This window comes from Chiloscyllium plagiosum, unplaced genomic scaffold (assembly GCF_037043375.1).
Source record: "Chiloscyllium plagiosum isolate Xiang-an unplaced genomic scaffold, Cpla_swu_hap1 HiC_scaffold_1, whole genome shotgun sequence".
Taxonomy (NCBI): Eukaryota; Metazoa; Chordata; class Chondrichthyes; order Orectolobiformes; family Hemiscylliidae; genus Chiloscyllium; species Chiloscyllium plagiosum.
In genome coordinates this window covers 136358641-136374284 of record NW_028270139.1, presented here as the reverse complement: position 1 = coordinate 136374284, position 15644 = coordinate 136358641, and the positions used below count along the sequence as shown (strand labels likewise).

The window sequence follows — 15644 nt, the reverse complement described above, 5'->3', positions numbered from 1 at the left end:
TTTGCTCCCTAGTCTCCAACTATTTTCAATATGCTTATATCTATTTTTGGTTTCACTTTGGGGTGAGAATCATCGAGGAGAAAGTGAGGACTGAAGATGCTGGAAATCAGAGTCGAAAGTGTGGTGCTGGAAAAGTACAGCAGGTCTGGCTCCAAGGAGCAGGGGAATTGACGTTTCGGGCATAAGCCCTTCGTTGTGAAATATTCTTCTCCCTGATGTTAAGCAAAGTCCTACATTCACCACTTTAGGATGTGTGCATATGATTTTGATGCATTAAAAGACATGTACAAGCACTTAGACAGTATCACTATGTGTAGAAAGATGTTGCGTTTATATATCATTTTTCATTCCCCCATGACATCCCAAAGCACCTCAGAATCAAGTGTTTTGAAGGGTACTCAGTGTTACAGTGAACAAGACAATTAATTTGTGCAAAGCAAGGTTCTCTTGACAGAATAAGATGAATGACATGTTCATGTGTTTTATTGATGTTAGTTAGGGTATGACTGTTGTTCAAGGCACCAGCAAATCTCCTCTGGTCTTTGAAAACTACCAGGGATCCTTCGCTGTCTATCCTTCCTGATTGATATGAATGGTACTTGCACATTGTAAACTGGACTTAGGAGACCTAGAAGGGAGTATGAAAAAGCCATGGTGGGTATGATTAAGGAAAACCCCAAGGCATTCCATACTTCTGTGAGGAACAAGAGGATAACCAGAGTGAGGGTAAGGCCGATTAGGGACAGTGGAGGGAAATTGTGCCTGGACTCAGAGGAGGTAGGCGAGGTCCTTAATGAATACTTTGCTTCTGTATTCAGTACTGAGAGGGAACTTGTCATTTGTGAGGACTGCATGATATGCTTGAACAGGTTGAGGTTACGAAGGAGGATGTGCTGAAGATTTTGAAAAACTTAAGGATAGATAAGTCCTCTGGGCCTGACGGGATATACCCAAGGTTGCTACAGGATGCAAGGGAAGAGATTGCTGCGCCTTTGGCGATGATCTTTGTGCCCTCACTGTCCATTGGAGTAATACTAAATGATTTGAGGGTGGCAAATGTTATTCCCTTATTCAAGAAAGGATTACAGACCCTCAGTCATGCATCGGTGGTGGGCAAAGTATTGGAGAGGATTTTGAGAGACACGATTTATGATTATTTGGAAAATCATAGCTTGATTTGAGATAGTCAGCATGGCTTTGTGAGAAGCAGGTCACTCACAAACCTTATTGAATTCTTTGATGATGTGACAAAACACATTGATGAAGGTAGAACTGTGGATGTGGTGTGCATGAATTTTAGCAAGGCGTTTGATAAGGTTCCCTATGGTGAGCTCATTCAGAAAGTAAGGAGGCATGGGATACAGAGAAATTGGCTGTTTGGATACAAATTGGCTGGCCCATAGAAAACAGAGGGTGGTAGCTGATGGAGAGCATTCAGCCTGGAGCTCAGTGACCAGTGGTGTTCTGCAGGGATTTGTTCTGGGACCTCTGCTCTTTGTGACTTTTATAAATGACTTGGATAAGAAAGTGGAAGGGTGGGTTAGTAAGTTTGCTGATGACACAAAGGTTGGTGGAGTTGTAGGTAGTGTGGAGGACTGTTGTAGGTTGCAACAGGACATTGACAGTATGGAAACTGGGCTGATAAGTGGCAGATGGAGTTCAACCTGGAATAGCGTGAAGCGATACATTTTGGAAGGTTGTATTTGAATGCAGATTACAGGATCAAAGGCAGGATTCTTGGCAGTATGGAGGAACAGAGGGATCCATGTCCATAGATCCCTCAAAGTTGCTACCTAAGTTGACAGGGGTGTTAAGGAAGCATATGGTGTGTTGGTTTTATTAGCAGGGGATTGAGTTTAAGAGCAGTGAGATTATGCTGCAGCTGTATAAAGCCCTTGTTAGACCACTCATGTAATATTGTTTTCAGTTCTGGTCACCTTAATATAGGAAAGATGTAGAAGCTTTAGAGAGGATCCAGAGGAGATTTACCAGGATGCTGCCTGTTGGAGGGCACGTCTTATGAAGAAAGGTTGAGGAAGCTATGGGTTTTCTTACTGGAGCAAAGAAGGTTGCGAGGTGACATGATAGAGGTATATAAGATGATGAGAGGCGTAGAAAGAGTGGATAGCCAGAGATTGTTTTCCCAGTGTGGAAATGGCTATTATGAGGGATCATAATTTGAAGGTAATTGGACGAAGTTTAGGGGAGGTGTCAGTGGTAAAGGGAGACGTCAGAGAGTGATGGCTGCATGGAATACCCTGCCAGCAGTGGGAGTAATGTCAGATACATTAAGGACATTTAAGCGACTCTTGGATAGGCATATGAATGATAGTAAAATGAAGGGTATGTAGACTAGTTTGATCTTAAAGTCGGATAAAATGTTGGCATAACAGGTTGAAGGGCCTGTTCTGTGCTGTACTGTTCTATGTTCTATGTTCTGAACATTAAAAGGCCCCTTGAAAAGAGCTTGCATTTTACCCTAATTAAACTTCTGTTCTATTACCTTTCCAATCGTTCAATGAGAATGTTGTGAAATCTAGAAGTAAAAACAATGAGTTGTAAGTTTGCAGTAATTGGAGAGTTTTTTTCAAATATTTCTTTTCCTCTCTGTTTAAGGGTGATCTCAGGTTCTGCATTCTCTCAGTCTTCATGAATTTTCCAGGACATTGGCTTTCACAGTGGAAGTAGGGACTTCGAAATAGACTAAAATAAAGTTAAAAATAATTAAGCATTAATTTGATTACATATTGAACTTTGAGAATTGAAATTTACTTTCTAAAAATTAGCTGAAAGCAGTTCATTGTTAATTTTGTTTACAAAATCATGAAGGGTATAGACAGGGTGGATAGAAACAAGCTTTTTCTCAGGGTGAAGGATTCAATAACGAGAGGTCATGCTTTCAAGGCGAGAGGTGGAAAGTTTAAGGGGGATACACGCAGCAAGTACTTTACACAGAGGGTGGTGGGCGTTTGTCAGCAGTGGTGGTAGAGGCAGACACGGTAGATTCATTTAAGATGCATGTGGACAGATGCATGAGTAGGTGGGGAGCAGAGGGATACAGATGTTTAAGAATTGACCGACAGGTTTAGACAGTACATTTGGATCGGCTCAGGATTGGAGGGCCGAAGGGCCTGTTCCTGGGCTGTAAATTTTCTTTGTTCTTTTCTGTGTGGTAGTCAAAGCATTCAATTGGATTGTCAATCCTCCAGGATTGATTTGGAGTTTCCAGGAGTTAAATATTGCTGTGGGCAATCTAGGAGAAATTTCCATGTGTTCTTATGCATTTTTATTTGAAGAGTTTTGTTTATGAATTATAAAAAACATTGAAAGAGCGATATTGAAATATTTAAACTAAACCATGGGGGTGGGTTCCATTGTGCGGAAAATGATGGAAAAAGTTAAAGGTGGGGAGTGCTCAGGAGAGGTTATTAAAGTTTCCAGAACAAGTAATACGCCAGAGAATATGGAAAGGATCAGGAATCTAACTTCAGGCCCAGCAGATAAGGAGACAACTATGAGAAGAGTGATTGTCAATGCAGGACTGAGGGTGTTGTACTTAAATGCATGCAGTGATGAAACAAGGTAAGTGAGCTTGGAGTACAGATTGAAAATGGTAGGTCCAATCTTGCACATATTGCAGAGATGTGACTGCAATGGGATCAGGTCTTGGGACTAAATATCCCAAAGTATGCATCCTATCAAAAGGAGTAGCAAACGGGCACAGGGGTATAGTTGCCTTCTTAGTAAAAATGAAATTAAATAAATAGTAAGAAGTCATATAGAAGGTACAGAATCGGTGTGAGTAGAGTTGAGGCCAAGTTATTGAGTGTATTTAAGCAAGGAGATCAAGGGTTATGGGGAGAAGCAGGAGAATAGGATTGAGAAACATATCAGCCATGATCGAATGGCAGGGCAGACTCAATGAGCTGAATAGCTTTCAATTGGGCTTCACAGATGCAGCTGACCAGCAGTAACAATGCTACACATAGAATGGAGTGCTGGTTGTGATATTGGCTTGGATGAGGAGAAAGTGAGGTCTGCAGATGCTGGAGATCAGAGCTGGAAATGCGTTGCTGGAAAAGCGCAGCAGGTCAGGCAGCATCCAGGGAACAGGAGAATCGACGTTTCGGGCATAAGCCCTTCCTGAAGAAGGGCTTATGCCCGAAACGTCGATTCTCCTGTTCCCTGGATGCTGCCTGACCTGCTGCGCTTTTCCAGCAACACATTTCCAGCTATTGGCTTGGATACCAACAAAAGGAAGGGAGGAAGTGGTTCCATTGATAAGACTGTCTGCCAAATCTACAGCACATTACAATAACACGTTTACAGCCAATGACACACCAACAGCAATGGAAATGCGGTTGGGGGATGGGGAAGTTTAAAATGCAATATCAAACCTTGCTGGCCCTTTAGCCACTCATGATTTGTTGACTGTCATTTGAACTGCTTAATACAATTAGGGAATGTGGCTGCTGGATGCTAACATGAATATCGTAAAATGATGCGAATAATTTTACATCTGCTTACAGAAACCTGGCTCAACCCATCCATTCCTAACTGCGCACTTCAGGCTGACAGTTTTTCTATCCATTGTATGGACCGTCCAGAATCCTCAGGTAAGACAAACGGTGGAGGAGTTTGCTTTTTGATCAACAACTTGTGGTGCACGGACATTCCAACCCTGGGCAATGATTGACTCCCCAAACCTTGAATTCCTCACCATCAAATGCCTTCCACCTCTTCCATCTACCACGGGAATTTGCCGCTGCTATACTAACTGCTGTGTACATACCACAACAAGCAAAGGTTGAAGAAGCTCTGGATGTGCTGTACTCCACCACTAACACCCTGGTGACAGAACACCCCGAGGCCCTGTTTATTGTAGACTAGATTAGATTAGATTAGATTAGATTAGATTAGATTAGATTAGATTAGATTAGATTAGATTAGATTACTTACAATGTGGAAACAGGCCCTTTGGCCCAACAAGTCCACACCGCCCTGCCGAAGCGCAACTCACCCCTACATTTACCCCTTACCTCACACTACGGGCAATTTAGCATGGCCAATTTACCTGACCTGCACACCTTTGGACTGTGGGAGGAAACCGGAGCACCCGGAGGAAACCCACGGGGAGAACGTGCAAACTCCACACAATCAGTGTAACTGGTGACTTCAATCAAGCCAATCTAAGGAAGGTGTTGCCCAAGTACCACCAGGACATTATCTGCCCCACCAGGGGCCCGAACATTTTAGACCACTGCTACACCACTGTGAAGGATCCCTACCACTCCATCCCCGGCCCTCATTTCAGGAACTCTGACCATAATGCCGTGCTTCTTCTCCCGGCTTACAGGCAAAAGCTCAAGCAGGAGACCCCCCCTCACGGATACAGGTCCAGTGCTGGTTGGAGGAGGCAGAGGATCAACTCCGGTGCTGTCTGGAATCAGCTGATTGGGCCGTGTTCAAACAGTCTGCATGTACCTTGGACAACTACGCCACCACCACCACAGACTTTATCAGCAAGTGTGTGGAGGACTATATACCGAGGAAGTCAATCCAGGTGTTCCCCAACAGGAAACCCTGGATGAATCAGGACGTACAGAACCTGCTACAAACCAGGCGTGAGGCCTTCAGATCAGGAGACCCACTCAAATATAAGGCAGCCAAGTATGACCTTCACAGAGCCATTAAGACAACCAAGGACCAATACTGATCTAAACTAGAGACCCAGACAGACACGCGGCAACTATGGTAAGGACTGAATGACATGACAGGTTCTAAAAAGAGACAATGCAAGATAGCAGACAATGACACATCCCTCCCAGATCATCTCAACACTTTCTATGCTCACCTTGAGCAGAATTTTTGCAGAGAGGTAACATCTATTCCAACAAGTCCTGATGAACCTATCCCAACAGCCACTACATCAGAGGTCAGATCAGTTTTCCTTTGTGCGAATCCAAGGAAAGCGATGGGACCAGACGGAGTACCAGGCCGTGCACTCAGAGCATGCACAGATCAACTGGCAGAGGTCTTCTCGGACATCTTCAACCTCTCCCTGCAGCAGGCCACTGTCCCTGCCTGTTTCAAGATGGCCAACATCATCCCTGTGCCTAAGAAGGCTCATGCAGCATGTCTCAATGACTACCGCCCAGTGGCCCTATCTTCAGTGGCCATGAAGTGCTTTGAAAGGCTGGTCATGGCATTAATCAACTCCAACCTACCTACTACTCTTGACCTACTCCAATTTGCCTATTGGACCAACAGATCCACGTCAGATGCCATATCACTTGCCCTTCACATCTTGACACCAAGAACAACTACGTAAGAATTCTACTCATTGACTACAGTTCAGCCTTCAGCAATATTATTCCCCCCCCAGACTGATTACTAAACTTAATGATCTCGGACTAAGCCCCACTCTCTGCAACTGAATCCTCAGTTTCCTGACCCACAGGCCACAATCAGTGAAGATTGGGGACAATATTTCATCCTCACTAACACTCAACATTGGAGCCCCCCCAGGGGTGAGTACTCAGCCCCTTACTGTACTCACTGTATACCCATGACTGTGTCGCCAAATACCAGACTAATGCCGTTTACAACTTCGCTGATGACACCACCATAGTCGGTCAATCTCAGATGGCGATGAAACAGACTACAGACGGGAGGTGGAAGACCTGGAAAAATGGTGCACTGAGGACAACCTAGCTCTCAATGCCAGCAAAACCAAGGAACTCATTATTGACTTTCGGTGGGATGTTACTCATGCCCCCCCCTACACATTAACGCACAGAGGTGGAACGAGTGGAGAGTGCCATCTCTTGGGAGTATTCATTAACAACAAGCTTTCTTGGACTCTTCATGTGGACGCACTGGTTACAAAGGCCCAACAATGTCTCTTCTTCCTCAGGCAGCTGAGGAAATTTGGCATGACAGCAAATACCCTTGCCAACTTTTATAGGTGTGCCATCGAGAGCATTCAGTCTGGATGTATCACTACCTGGTATGCCAACATATGTACCATTCAAGATCATAGATGGTTACAAGAGTGGTGAACTCGGCCTGGACAATCACAAAGGCCAACCTCCCATTGATAGAATCCATCTACCAGGCCCACTGTCAGGGAAAGGCCGCCAGCATTCTCAAAGATCCATCCCACCCTGGCAATGCTTTTCTACAACCTCTACCATCGGGGAGAAGGTACAGAAGCCTGAACATACACACCAGCTGGTTTTGAAACAGTTTCTACCCTACTGTTGTTCAACCCTCACAGCAGAGAGCGGCGCGAGCTGGACGGAAGTGAGGTTGGAGCGCAGAGCTGGTCGGGAAGGTAAGTGATTGATATTTGAGTGGGTGTGTTCTAGACCCCAGGCCCTATATAGTAGGGCCTCCCTCCCATCCTCCTCCTCTAACCTAATTTTAAAGTTCACAGGTAAGCTACTCAGTGTTCTTGTTTTCGGAGACGAGGTGTAGAGTAATGGCAGCGCAGGCAGTGGAATGTTCCTCCTGCAGGATGTTCGAGGTAGGGGTGACCACCGATACTCCTGCCGACTTCATCTGCAGGAAATGCAGTCAGATCCTGCTCCTCACAGAACGAGTTAGGGAACTGGAACTGGAGTTGGATGAACTGAGGATTATTCGAGAGGATGAGAGGGTGATAGATAGAAGCTACAGGGACATAGCTACACCAGAGAACAGAGGTAGCTGGGTAACAGTTAGAGGTGGGAAGGGGAGGAAGCAGGCAGTGCAGGGATCCCCTGTGGTCGTTCCCCTAAACAATAGGTATACTGCTTTGGATACTGTTGGGGTAGCAGGGGTAAACTGCAGTGACCGGGTGTGTGGCGCGAGGTCTGGCTCTGAGACTCAGAAGGGAAAGGGGGAGAGGAGGAGAGCGCTAGTTATAGGAGACTCTCTAGTTAGAGGGACGGACAGGCGGTTCTGTGGACATGGGCGAGACTCTCGGATGGTTTGTTGCCTCCCGGGTGCCAGGGTCCGAGAGGTCTCGGACCGTGTCTTCAGAATCCTTAAGGTGGAGGGTGTGCAGCCAGAAGTCGTGGTGCACGTTGGCACCAACGACATAGGTAGGATGAGGGGAGGAGAGGTCATTCAGGAGCTCAGGGAGTTAGGCTGGAAGCTAAAAGCTAGGACAGACAGAGTCGTCATCTCTGGGTTGTTGCCGGTGCCACGTGATAGTGAGGCAAGGAATAGGGAGAGAGTGCAGTTGAACACGTGGCTGCAAGGATGGTGTAGGAGGGAGGGCTTCAGGTATTTGGACAATTGGACTGCATTCTGGGGAAGGTGGGACCTGTACAAGCAGGATGGGTTGCACCTGAACCAGAAGGGCACCAATATCCTGGGGGGTAGGTTTGCTAGCACTCTTCGGGGGGTTTTAAACTAATTTGGCAGGGGGATGGGATCCGGACTTGTAGTCCAGCAAGTAGGCTAGCTGTTTGTCAGGATGTCCAAGTATGTAGGAAGGCTGTGGAGAAGGTAGCACAGACAGGGAATACTTGCGGACACAGAGATGGGTTCAAGTGTGTATACTTCAACGCAAGGAGTATCAGAAATAAGGTGGGTGAACTTAAGGCGTGGATCGGTACCTGGGACTACGATGTTGTGGCCATCACAGAAATGTGGATAGAAGAGGGACAGGAATGGTTGTTGGAGGTTCCTGGTTACAGATGTTTCAGTAAGATTAGGGAGGGTGGTAAAAAAGGAGGGTGGGTGGCGTTGCTAATTAGAAATGGTATAACGGCTGCAGAAAGGCAGTTCGAGGGGGATCTGCCTTTGGAGGTAATATGGGCTGAAGTCAGAAATAGGAAAGGTGCAGTCACCTTGTTGGGTGTTTACTATAGACCCCCCCAATAGCAGCAGAGATGTGGAGAAACAGATTGGGAAACAGATTTTGGAAAGGTGCAGAAGCCACAGGGTAGTAGTCATGGGCGATTTCAACTTCCCAAATATTGATTGGAAGCTCTTTAGATCAAGTAGATTGGACGGGGCGGTGTTTGCGCAGTGTGTCCAGGAAGCTTTTCTAACTCAGTATGTAGATTGTCCGACCAGAGGGGAGGCCATATTGGATTTGGTACTCGGTAATGAACCGGGACAAGTGATGGGCTTGTTAGTGGGTGAATATTTTGGTGATGGTGACCACAATTTCGTGACTTTCACCTTGGTTATGGAGAGAGATAGGTGCGTGCAACAGGGTAGGTTTTACAATTGGGGGAAGGGTAATTACGATGCTGTAAGACAGGATCTGAGGAGCATAAGTTGGGAGCATAGGCTGTCAGGGAAGGATGTCGTGGAAATGTGGAACTTTTTCAAGGAACAGATGCGACGTGTCCTTGATATGTATGTACCTGTCAGGCAGGAAAGAAATGGTCGTGTGAGGGAACCTTGATTGACGAGGGAGGTTGAATGTCTTGTAAAGAGGAAGAAGTAGGCTTACATAAGGTTGAGGAAACAGGGTTCAGACAGAGCGTTGGAGGGATACAGGATAGCCAGAAGGGACCTGAAGAAAGGGATTAGGAGAGCCAAGAGAGGGCATGAAAAATCTTTGGCGGATAGGATCAAGGATAACCCAAAGGCATTTTATGCGTATGTGAGAAACATGAGAATGATGAGAACGAGGGTAGGTGCGATCAAGGACAGTAGTGGGAGACTGTGTATTGAGTTGGAAGAGATAGGAGAGGTCTTGAATGAGTACTTTTCTTCAGTATTTACGAACGAGAGGGACCGTATTGTTGAAGAGGAGAGTGTGAAATGGACTGGTAAGCTAGAGGAGATACTTGTTAGGAAGGAAGATGTGTTGGACATTTTGAACAACTTGAGGATAGACAAGTTCCCCGGGCCTGACGGGATATATCCTAGGATTATGTGGGAAGCAAGAGAGGAAATTGCAGTACCGTTGGCAATGATCTTTTCATCTTCACTGTCAACAGGGGTGATACCAGGGGACTGGAGAGTGGCGAATGGTGTCCCCCTGTTCAAAAAAGGGAATAGGGATAACCCTGGGAATTACAGGCCAGTTAGTCTTACTTCGGTGGTAGGCAAAGTAATGGAAAAGGTACTGAGGGATAGGATTTATGAGTATCTGGAAAGACACTGCTTGATTAGGGACAGCCAGCACGGATTTGTGAAGGGTAGGTCTTGCCTTACAAGTCTTATTGAATTCTTTGAGGAGGTGACCAAGCATGTGGATAAGGGTAGAGCAGTGGATGTAGTATACATGGATTTTAGTAAGGCATTTGATAAGGTTCCCCATGGTAGGCTTATGTGTAAAGTCAGGAGGCATGGGATAGAGGGAAATTTGGCCAATTGGATAGAAAACTTGGTAACCGGTCGAAGTCAGAGAGTGGTGGTAGATGGCAAATATTCAGCCTGGAGCCCAGTTACAAGTGGAGTTCCGCAGGGATCAGTTCTGGGTCCTTTGCTGTTTGTAATTTTTATTAATGACTTGGATGAGGGAGTCGAAGGGTGGGTCAGTAAATTTGCAGATGATACGAAGATTGGTGGAGTTGTGGATAGTGAGGAGGGCTTTTGACGGCTGCAAAGAGACTTAGATATGATGCAGAGCTGGGCTGAGGAGTGGCAGATGGAGTTCAAACCTGCCAAGTGTGAGGTTGTCCATTTTGGAAAGACAAATAAGAATGCAGAATACAGGGTTAATGGTAGGGTTCTTAGTGAGGTGGAGGAACAGAGGGATCTTGGGGTCTATGTTCATAGATCTTTGAAAGTTGCCACTCAGGTGGATAGGTAAGAAGGCCTATGGTGTATTAGCGTTCATTAGCAGAGGGATTGAATTCAAGAGTCGTGAAGTGATGTTGCAACTGTACAGGACTTTGGTTAGGCCACATTTGGAGTACTGTGTGGAGTTCTGGTCGCCTCACTTTAGGAAAGATGTGGAAGCTTTGGAGAGGGTGCAGAGAAGATTTACCAGGATGTTGCCTGGAATGGAGAATAGGTCGTATGAGGATAGGTTGAGAGTGCTAGGCCTTTTCTCGTTGGAACGGCAAAGGATGAGGGGTGACTTGATGAAGGTTTATAAGATGATCAGAGGAATAGATAGAGTAGACAGTCAGAAACTTTTTCCCGGGGTGCAACAGAGTGTTACAAGGGGACATAAATTTAAGGTGAAGGGTGGAAGGTATAGGGGAGATGTCAGGGGTGGGTTCTTTACCCAGAGAGTGGTGGGGGCATGGAATGCGCTGCCTGTGGGAGGGGTAGAGTCAGAATCTTTGGTGACCTTTAAGCGGCAATTGGATCGGTACATGGATGGGTGCTTAAGCTAGGACAAATGTTCGGCACAACATCGTGGGCCGAAGGGCCTGTTCTGTGCTGTATTGTTCTATGTTCTATGTTCTATGTAATACTGAAAGGACTCTCAAACTCTTAACATTCGCCTGTACCTGTGTTTTGATTTTTGCCACTGTTTACCTATTATTTACTTACCTATGCTACTTAACTATGTGTTCTGCCTGTATTGCTCTCAAGACAAAGCTTTTCACTATGCCTCGGTTCACGTGACAATAAATTCAATTTCATCCATAATTTAATGGGACCTGAACAAAGTAACCTGTCGATCACTCATTTCACAGAAGGTGAAGGGAGATTGGCAAGATACAAAATAAGTATTCTGCATTAGTGTTTACTGTGGAGAAGGGTATGGAAGATAGAGAACATGGGGAAACAGATGGTGACATCTTGAAAAATATCCGTATTACGGAGGAAGAGTTGCTGGACGTCTTAAAATGCATAAAGGCGAATAAATCTCCAGGACTTGATCAGGTGTTCCCTCGGACTCTGTGGGAAGCTAGGGAAGTGATTGCTGGGCTCCTTACTTTTTTATTTGTATCAACCATAACCACAAGTGTGATGCCGGAAGACTGGCGGTTGGCTAACGTGGTGCCACTATTTAAGAAAGGTGGTAAGGAAATGCCAGGGAACTACAGACCAGTGAGCCTGACATCAGTAATGGGCAAGTTGTTGGAGGAAAACCAAAGGGATAGGATTTAAATGTATTTGGAAAGGCAAGGATTGATTAGGAATACTTAACATGGCTTTGTGCGTGTTAAATGGTGTCTCACTAATGTGATGGAGCTTTTTGAACAAGTAACCAAGACGATTAATGAGGGCAGAGAGGTGAATGTGATCTATATGAACTTCAGTAAGATGTTCGACAAGGTTCCTCACAGTTAACAGGTTAGCAAGGTTAGATCTCATCGACTACAGAGACAACTAACCATTTGGATACAGACCTGGCTCGAAGGTAGAAGACAGAGGGTGGTGTTGCAGGGTTGTCTTTCAGAATGTAGGTCAGTGACCAGCGATGTGCTCAAGGATCGGTGCTGGGTCCACTACTTATTGTTATTTATATAAATGATTTGGATGTGATTATAGGAAGTACAGTTAGTAAGTCTGCAGATGTGACCAAAATTGGAGGTGTAGTGGACCAAGGAATAGCAGATGGAGTTTAATTTAGAAAATTGTGAGATGCTGCATTTTGGAAAGGCCAATCAGGGCAGAACTTATACACTTAATGGTAAGGTCCTGGAGATTGCTGCTGAACAAAGAGACCTTGGAGTGCAGGTTTATAGTTCCTTGAAAGTGGAGTCGCAGTTAGATAGGATAGTGAAGAAGGTGTTTGGTATGCTTGCCTTTATTGGTTAGTGCATTGAGTGTAGGAGATGGGAGGTCATGTTATGCCTGTACAAGACATTCATTAGGCCACTTTTGGAATATTGTGTGCAGTTCTGGTCTTCCTGCTATAGGGAGGATGTTGTGAAACTTGGATGGATTCAGAAATGATATACAAGAATGTTGCTGGGATTGGAGGGTTTCAGCTAGGCGGAGAGGCTGAATAGGGCTGTTTTCCCTGGAATGTTGGAGATAGAGGTGTGACTGTATAGAGGTTTATACAATAATGAGGGACATGGATAGGGTGAATAGACAAGGTCTCTTTTTCCTTTTTGGGAGGGGTGGTTTGAGTCCTAAACTAGAGTCCAGAACTGAACCTAAACATGGGTTTAAGGTGAGAGGGGAGAGATTTAAAAGGACCCTAAGGGGCAACTTTTTCACCCAGAGGGTGGTGTGTTTATGGAATGAGCTGCCTGAGGAAGTGGTGGAAAGCTGACACAATTACAGCAATTAAAAGGCATCTGGATGGGTACATGAATAGGAAGGATTTAGAAGGATATGGAACTATATTTATTGAGGACATCTGATCAACATGGATGAGTTGGACTGAAGGGTCTGATTCCATGTTGTGTATCTCTGTGGTTTTCTGACTCTAAGGGGTAAAAGGGCCTTCCAGAATAAGGGGAACCTTTCCTTTGTGAGGTGAGGAGCAAAGAAAAACCTCTCACAAATCTCAAAATGAGAGTTGCAAATATTTCTCTTCCTTAAGATGCTCCCGAGAGCTCCATATCCTGCAACCGCTAGGCAGCTTCTGCTTCAGACTGTTTCAAGGAATGACTGACCAGTGAATGGCAGCTAAGAAGACCTGGGAGATACAATTCCGCAGGAATTCAAGTCAACTGAAATGAAGCATGAGGCAAGGTATAGGCCCACAACGGGTCTGTACCAAAGCTCAACCTTGCCACCAGCTATTTAGAAATTTTAGTGCTTTCTCAGTTGTATTACAAACTGTTTTGTAGTGAGATGCATTTTCACAGTCCAATCCATGCACTCCAGTGGGAAATCCTGAGTGATTTTAAGTACCTTGGATTTCTGGTCACTGATTCAATGACCAGGATCAAAACTGTGGAGGGAGTCTGTGAACTGAAAGACTGTGAAAATCATTCACAGCAGTTTGCATCAAACACCTTGCTTTACCCAGCTCTCTGTCTTCATACCTATTAACCTATTGACTACCTAATTTCTCCATATATATATATATATATATATATATAAAGCATTGGAGTGACTGCTGTAATAGAGTCATAACTAAGAGCGGCTAACAGAGTAAGGATGTATTTCTACACGTAGCAATCTATCACAAATAAACCAGCAATAAAAGAACTCAGACCATTCTAGTTAAACTCAGAGTAAACATTCTGGGCTACTTCCTGTTTTAGGGGAAAGTGAGAGGAGACAAGGAGACAGGATGTGAGTTTATCAGATAGACAATTAATTCAAATAAATGAGGACATTTTCAGCCATTACTGCACTGATTGCAATAGTGTTTGCAAATTTTAGGATACTTATTGAAAAAAATTCTTGCAGGCAGCATAATCATATTTATGTAAGTAAGATTTTGCTATTCATTCTGACAATTGACAGATTATTTGCTCATCCATATTAATTATAGTTGTTTAAATGCCAAAGAGACCGACCCAACTGGGCACATTGCTTTTTCCATGTTCTTACCTTTTTATGTACTTTGGAAGAAATCACATTACCTATTATTATAGATCAAAACCGATAAAACCCTGCGTGGAAATTCATCCAAACGATGATACTAATTAGTTGAGGGAGAGGGAAAGTCAACAGTAAAAAAAATTGCTTAATTTACTATTCTCCAGCAGCCAGTGCAAAAGGCTTTAACGTTTTCCCTCTACAATCTGCTGGATAGGTGGTGATGGTAATTTCATTATAGTGGTAAGCCAGAGGCACAGTTTCAAGTAATTGGCACAGAATTAGGCCATTCAGCCCACCAAGTCTATTCTACCATTCAATCACGGTGATATGTTTTTCAAACCCATTCTCCTGCCTTCTCCCTGTACCCCTTGATCCCCTTATGAATGAAGAACTTATATATCCTTGTCTTTATTTCACTCAATGGCTTGGCCTCCACAGCCCTCTGTACCAATGAGTTCTGCAGATTCACCCACCCTCTGGCTGAAGAAACTCCTCCTCATCTCAGTTAGAAATGGTTTCCCTTCACTCTGAGGCTGTGCCCTCAGGTCCTAGTCTCTCTTGTTATGGAAACATCCTTTCCATATCCACTATATCCAAACCTCTAAATATTCTGTAAGTTTCAATCAGATCCCCCCTCATCCTTCTAAACTCTGTTGGGTACAGAACCAGAGACCTCAACCACTCTTCATGTGTCAAGCCTTTCATCTCTGGGATTGTGCTTATCCCAAAGTGGCAGAAATTTGACCTCAATTAATAAAAAATCTGGAATCAAAGGCTAGCCTAATTATGACCAAGTAACCAGTGTCAGGTTCATGAATGCCCTTTTGTGAAAGACATCTGCCGTCCTGACCTTACCTACACTAAAGGTGACTCCAGACTCACAACAATGTGATTGACTCTCAGCTGTCAGCTGGCCAAGAAACTCAGCTTCACCAATGATGACTGAAAGAAATTCTGTTTGTAATTAGTTTAGAAATGATTGGGAAAACCACAGGGCTGGAACTTGCTGAGCCATTGCAACGCTGGCAAAATCGAATATTATGTCCCCTGGGGGGCCTCTATCTCATAGAGTCATAGTCATAGCGATGTATAGCATGGAAACAGACCCTTCGGTCCAGCTTGTCTGATGCCTGTTCATTATGTTCTGAAGGCAATGGAGGCTTCTCCAATGGCACTTGAAGTGATCTGTCCAGCAGTAATGGCTGCTCTCATCTTGACAATGGTGTAGAGTTTCTGCTGAGTTGCCTTTAGATACTTTTAATTAACCTGTTCAGAGATTT

At 44.6% G+C, this 15644-nt stretch overlaps 1 long non-coding RNA gene across 1 annotated transcript in view; it reads right to left on the bottom strand.

Moving 5' to 3' along the window:
* Nucleotides 1-2361: 2361 nt before the first annotated feature.
* The window catches only part of LOC148152227 (uncharacterized), a 106239-nt gene continuing 92956 nt past the window's right edge, over nt 2362-15644 (bottom strand). Inside the window, exon 4 of the long non-coding RNA XR_015759532.1 lies at nt 2362-2703. This is a non-coding gene — a long non-coding RNA (uncharacterized LOC148152227). The remainder of the gene's footprint in view (nt 2704-15644) is intronic.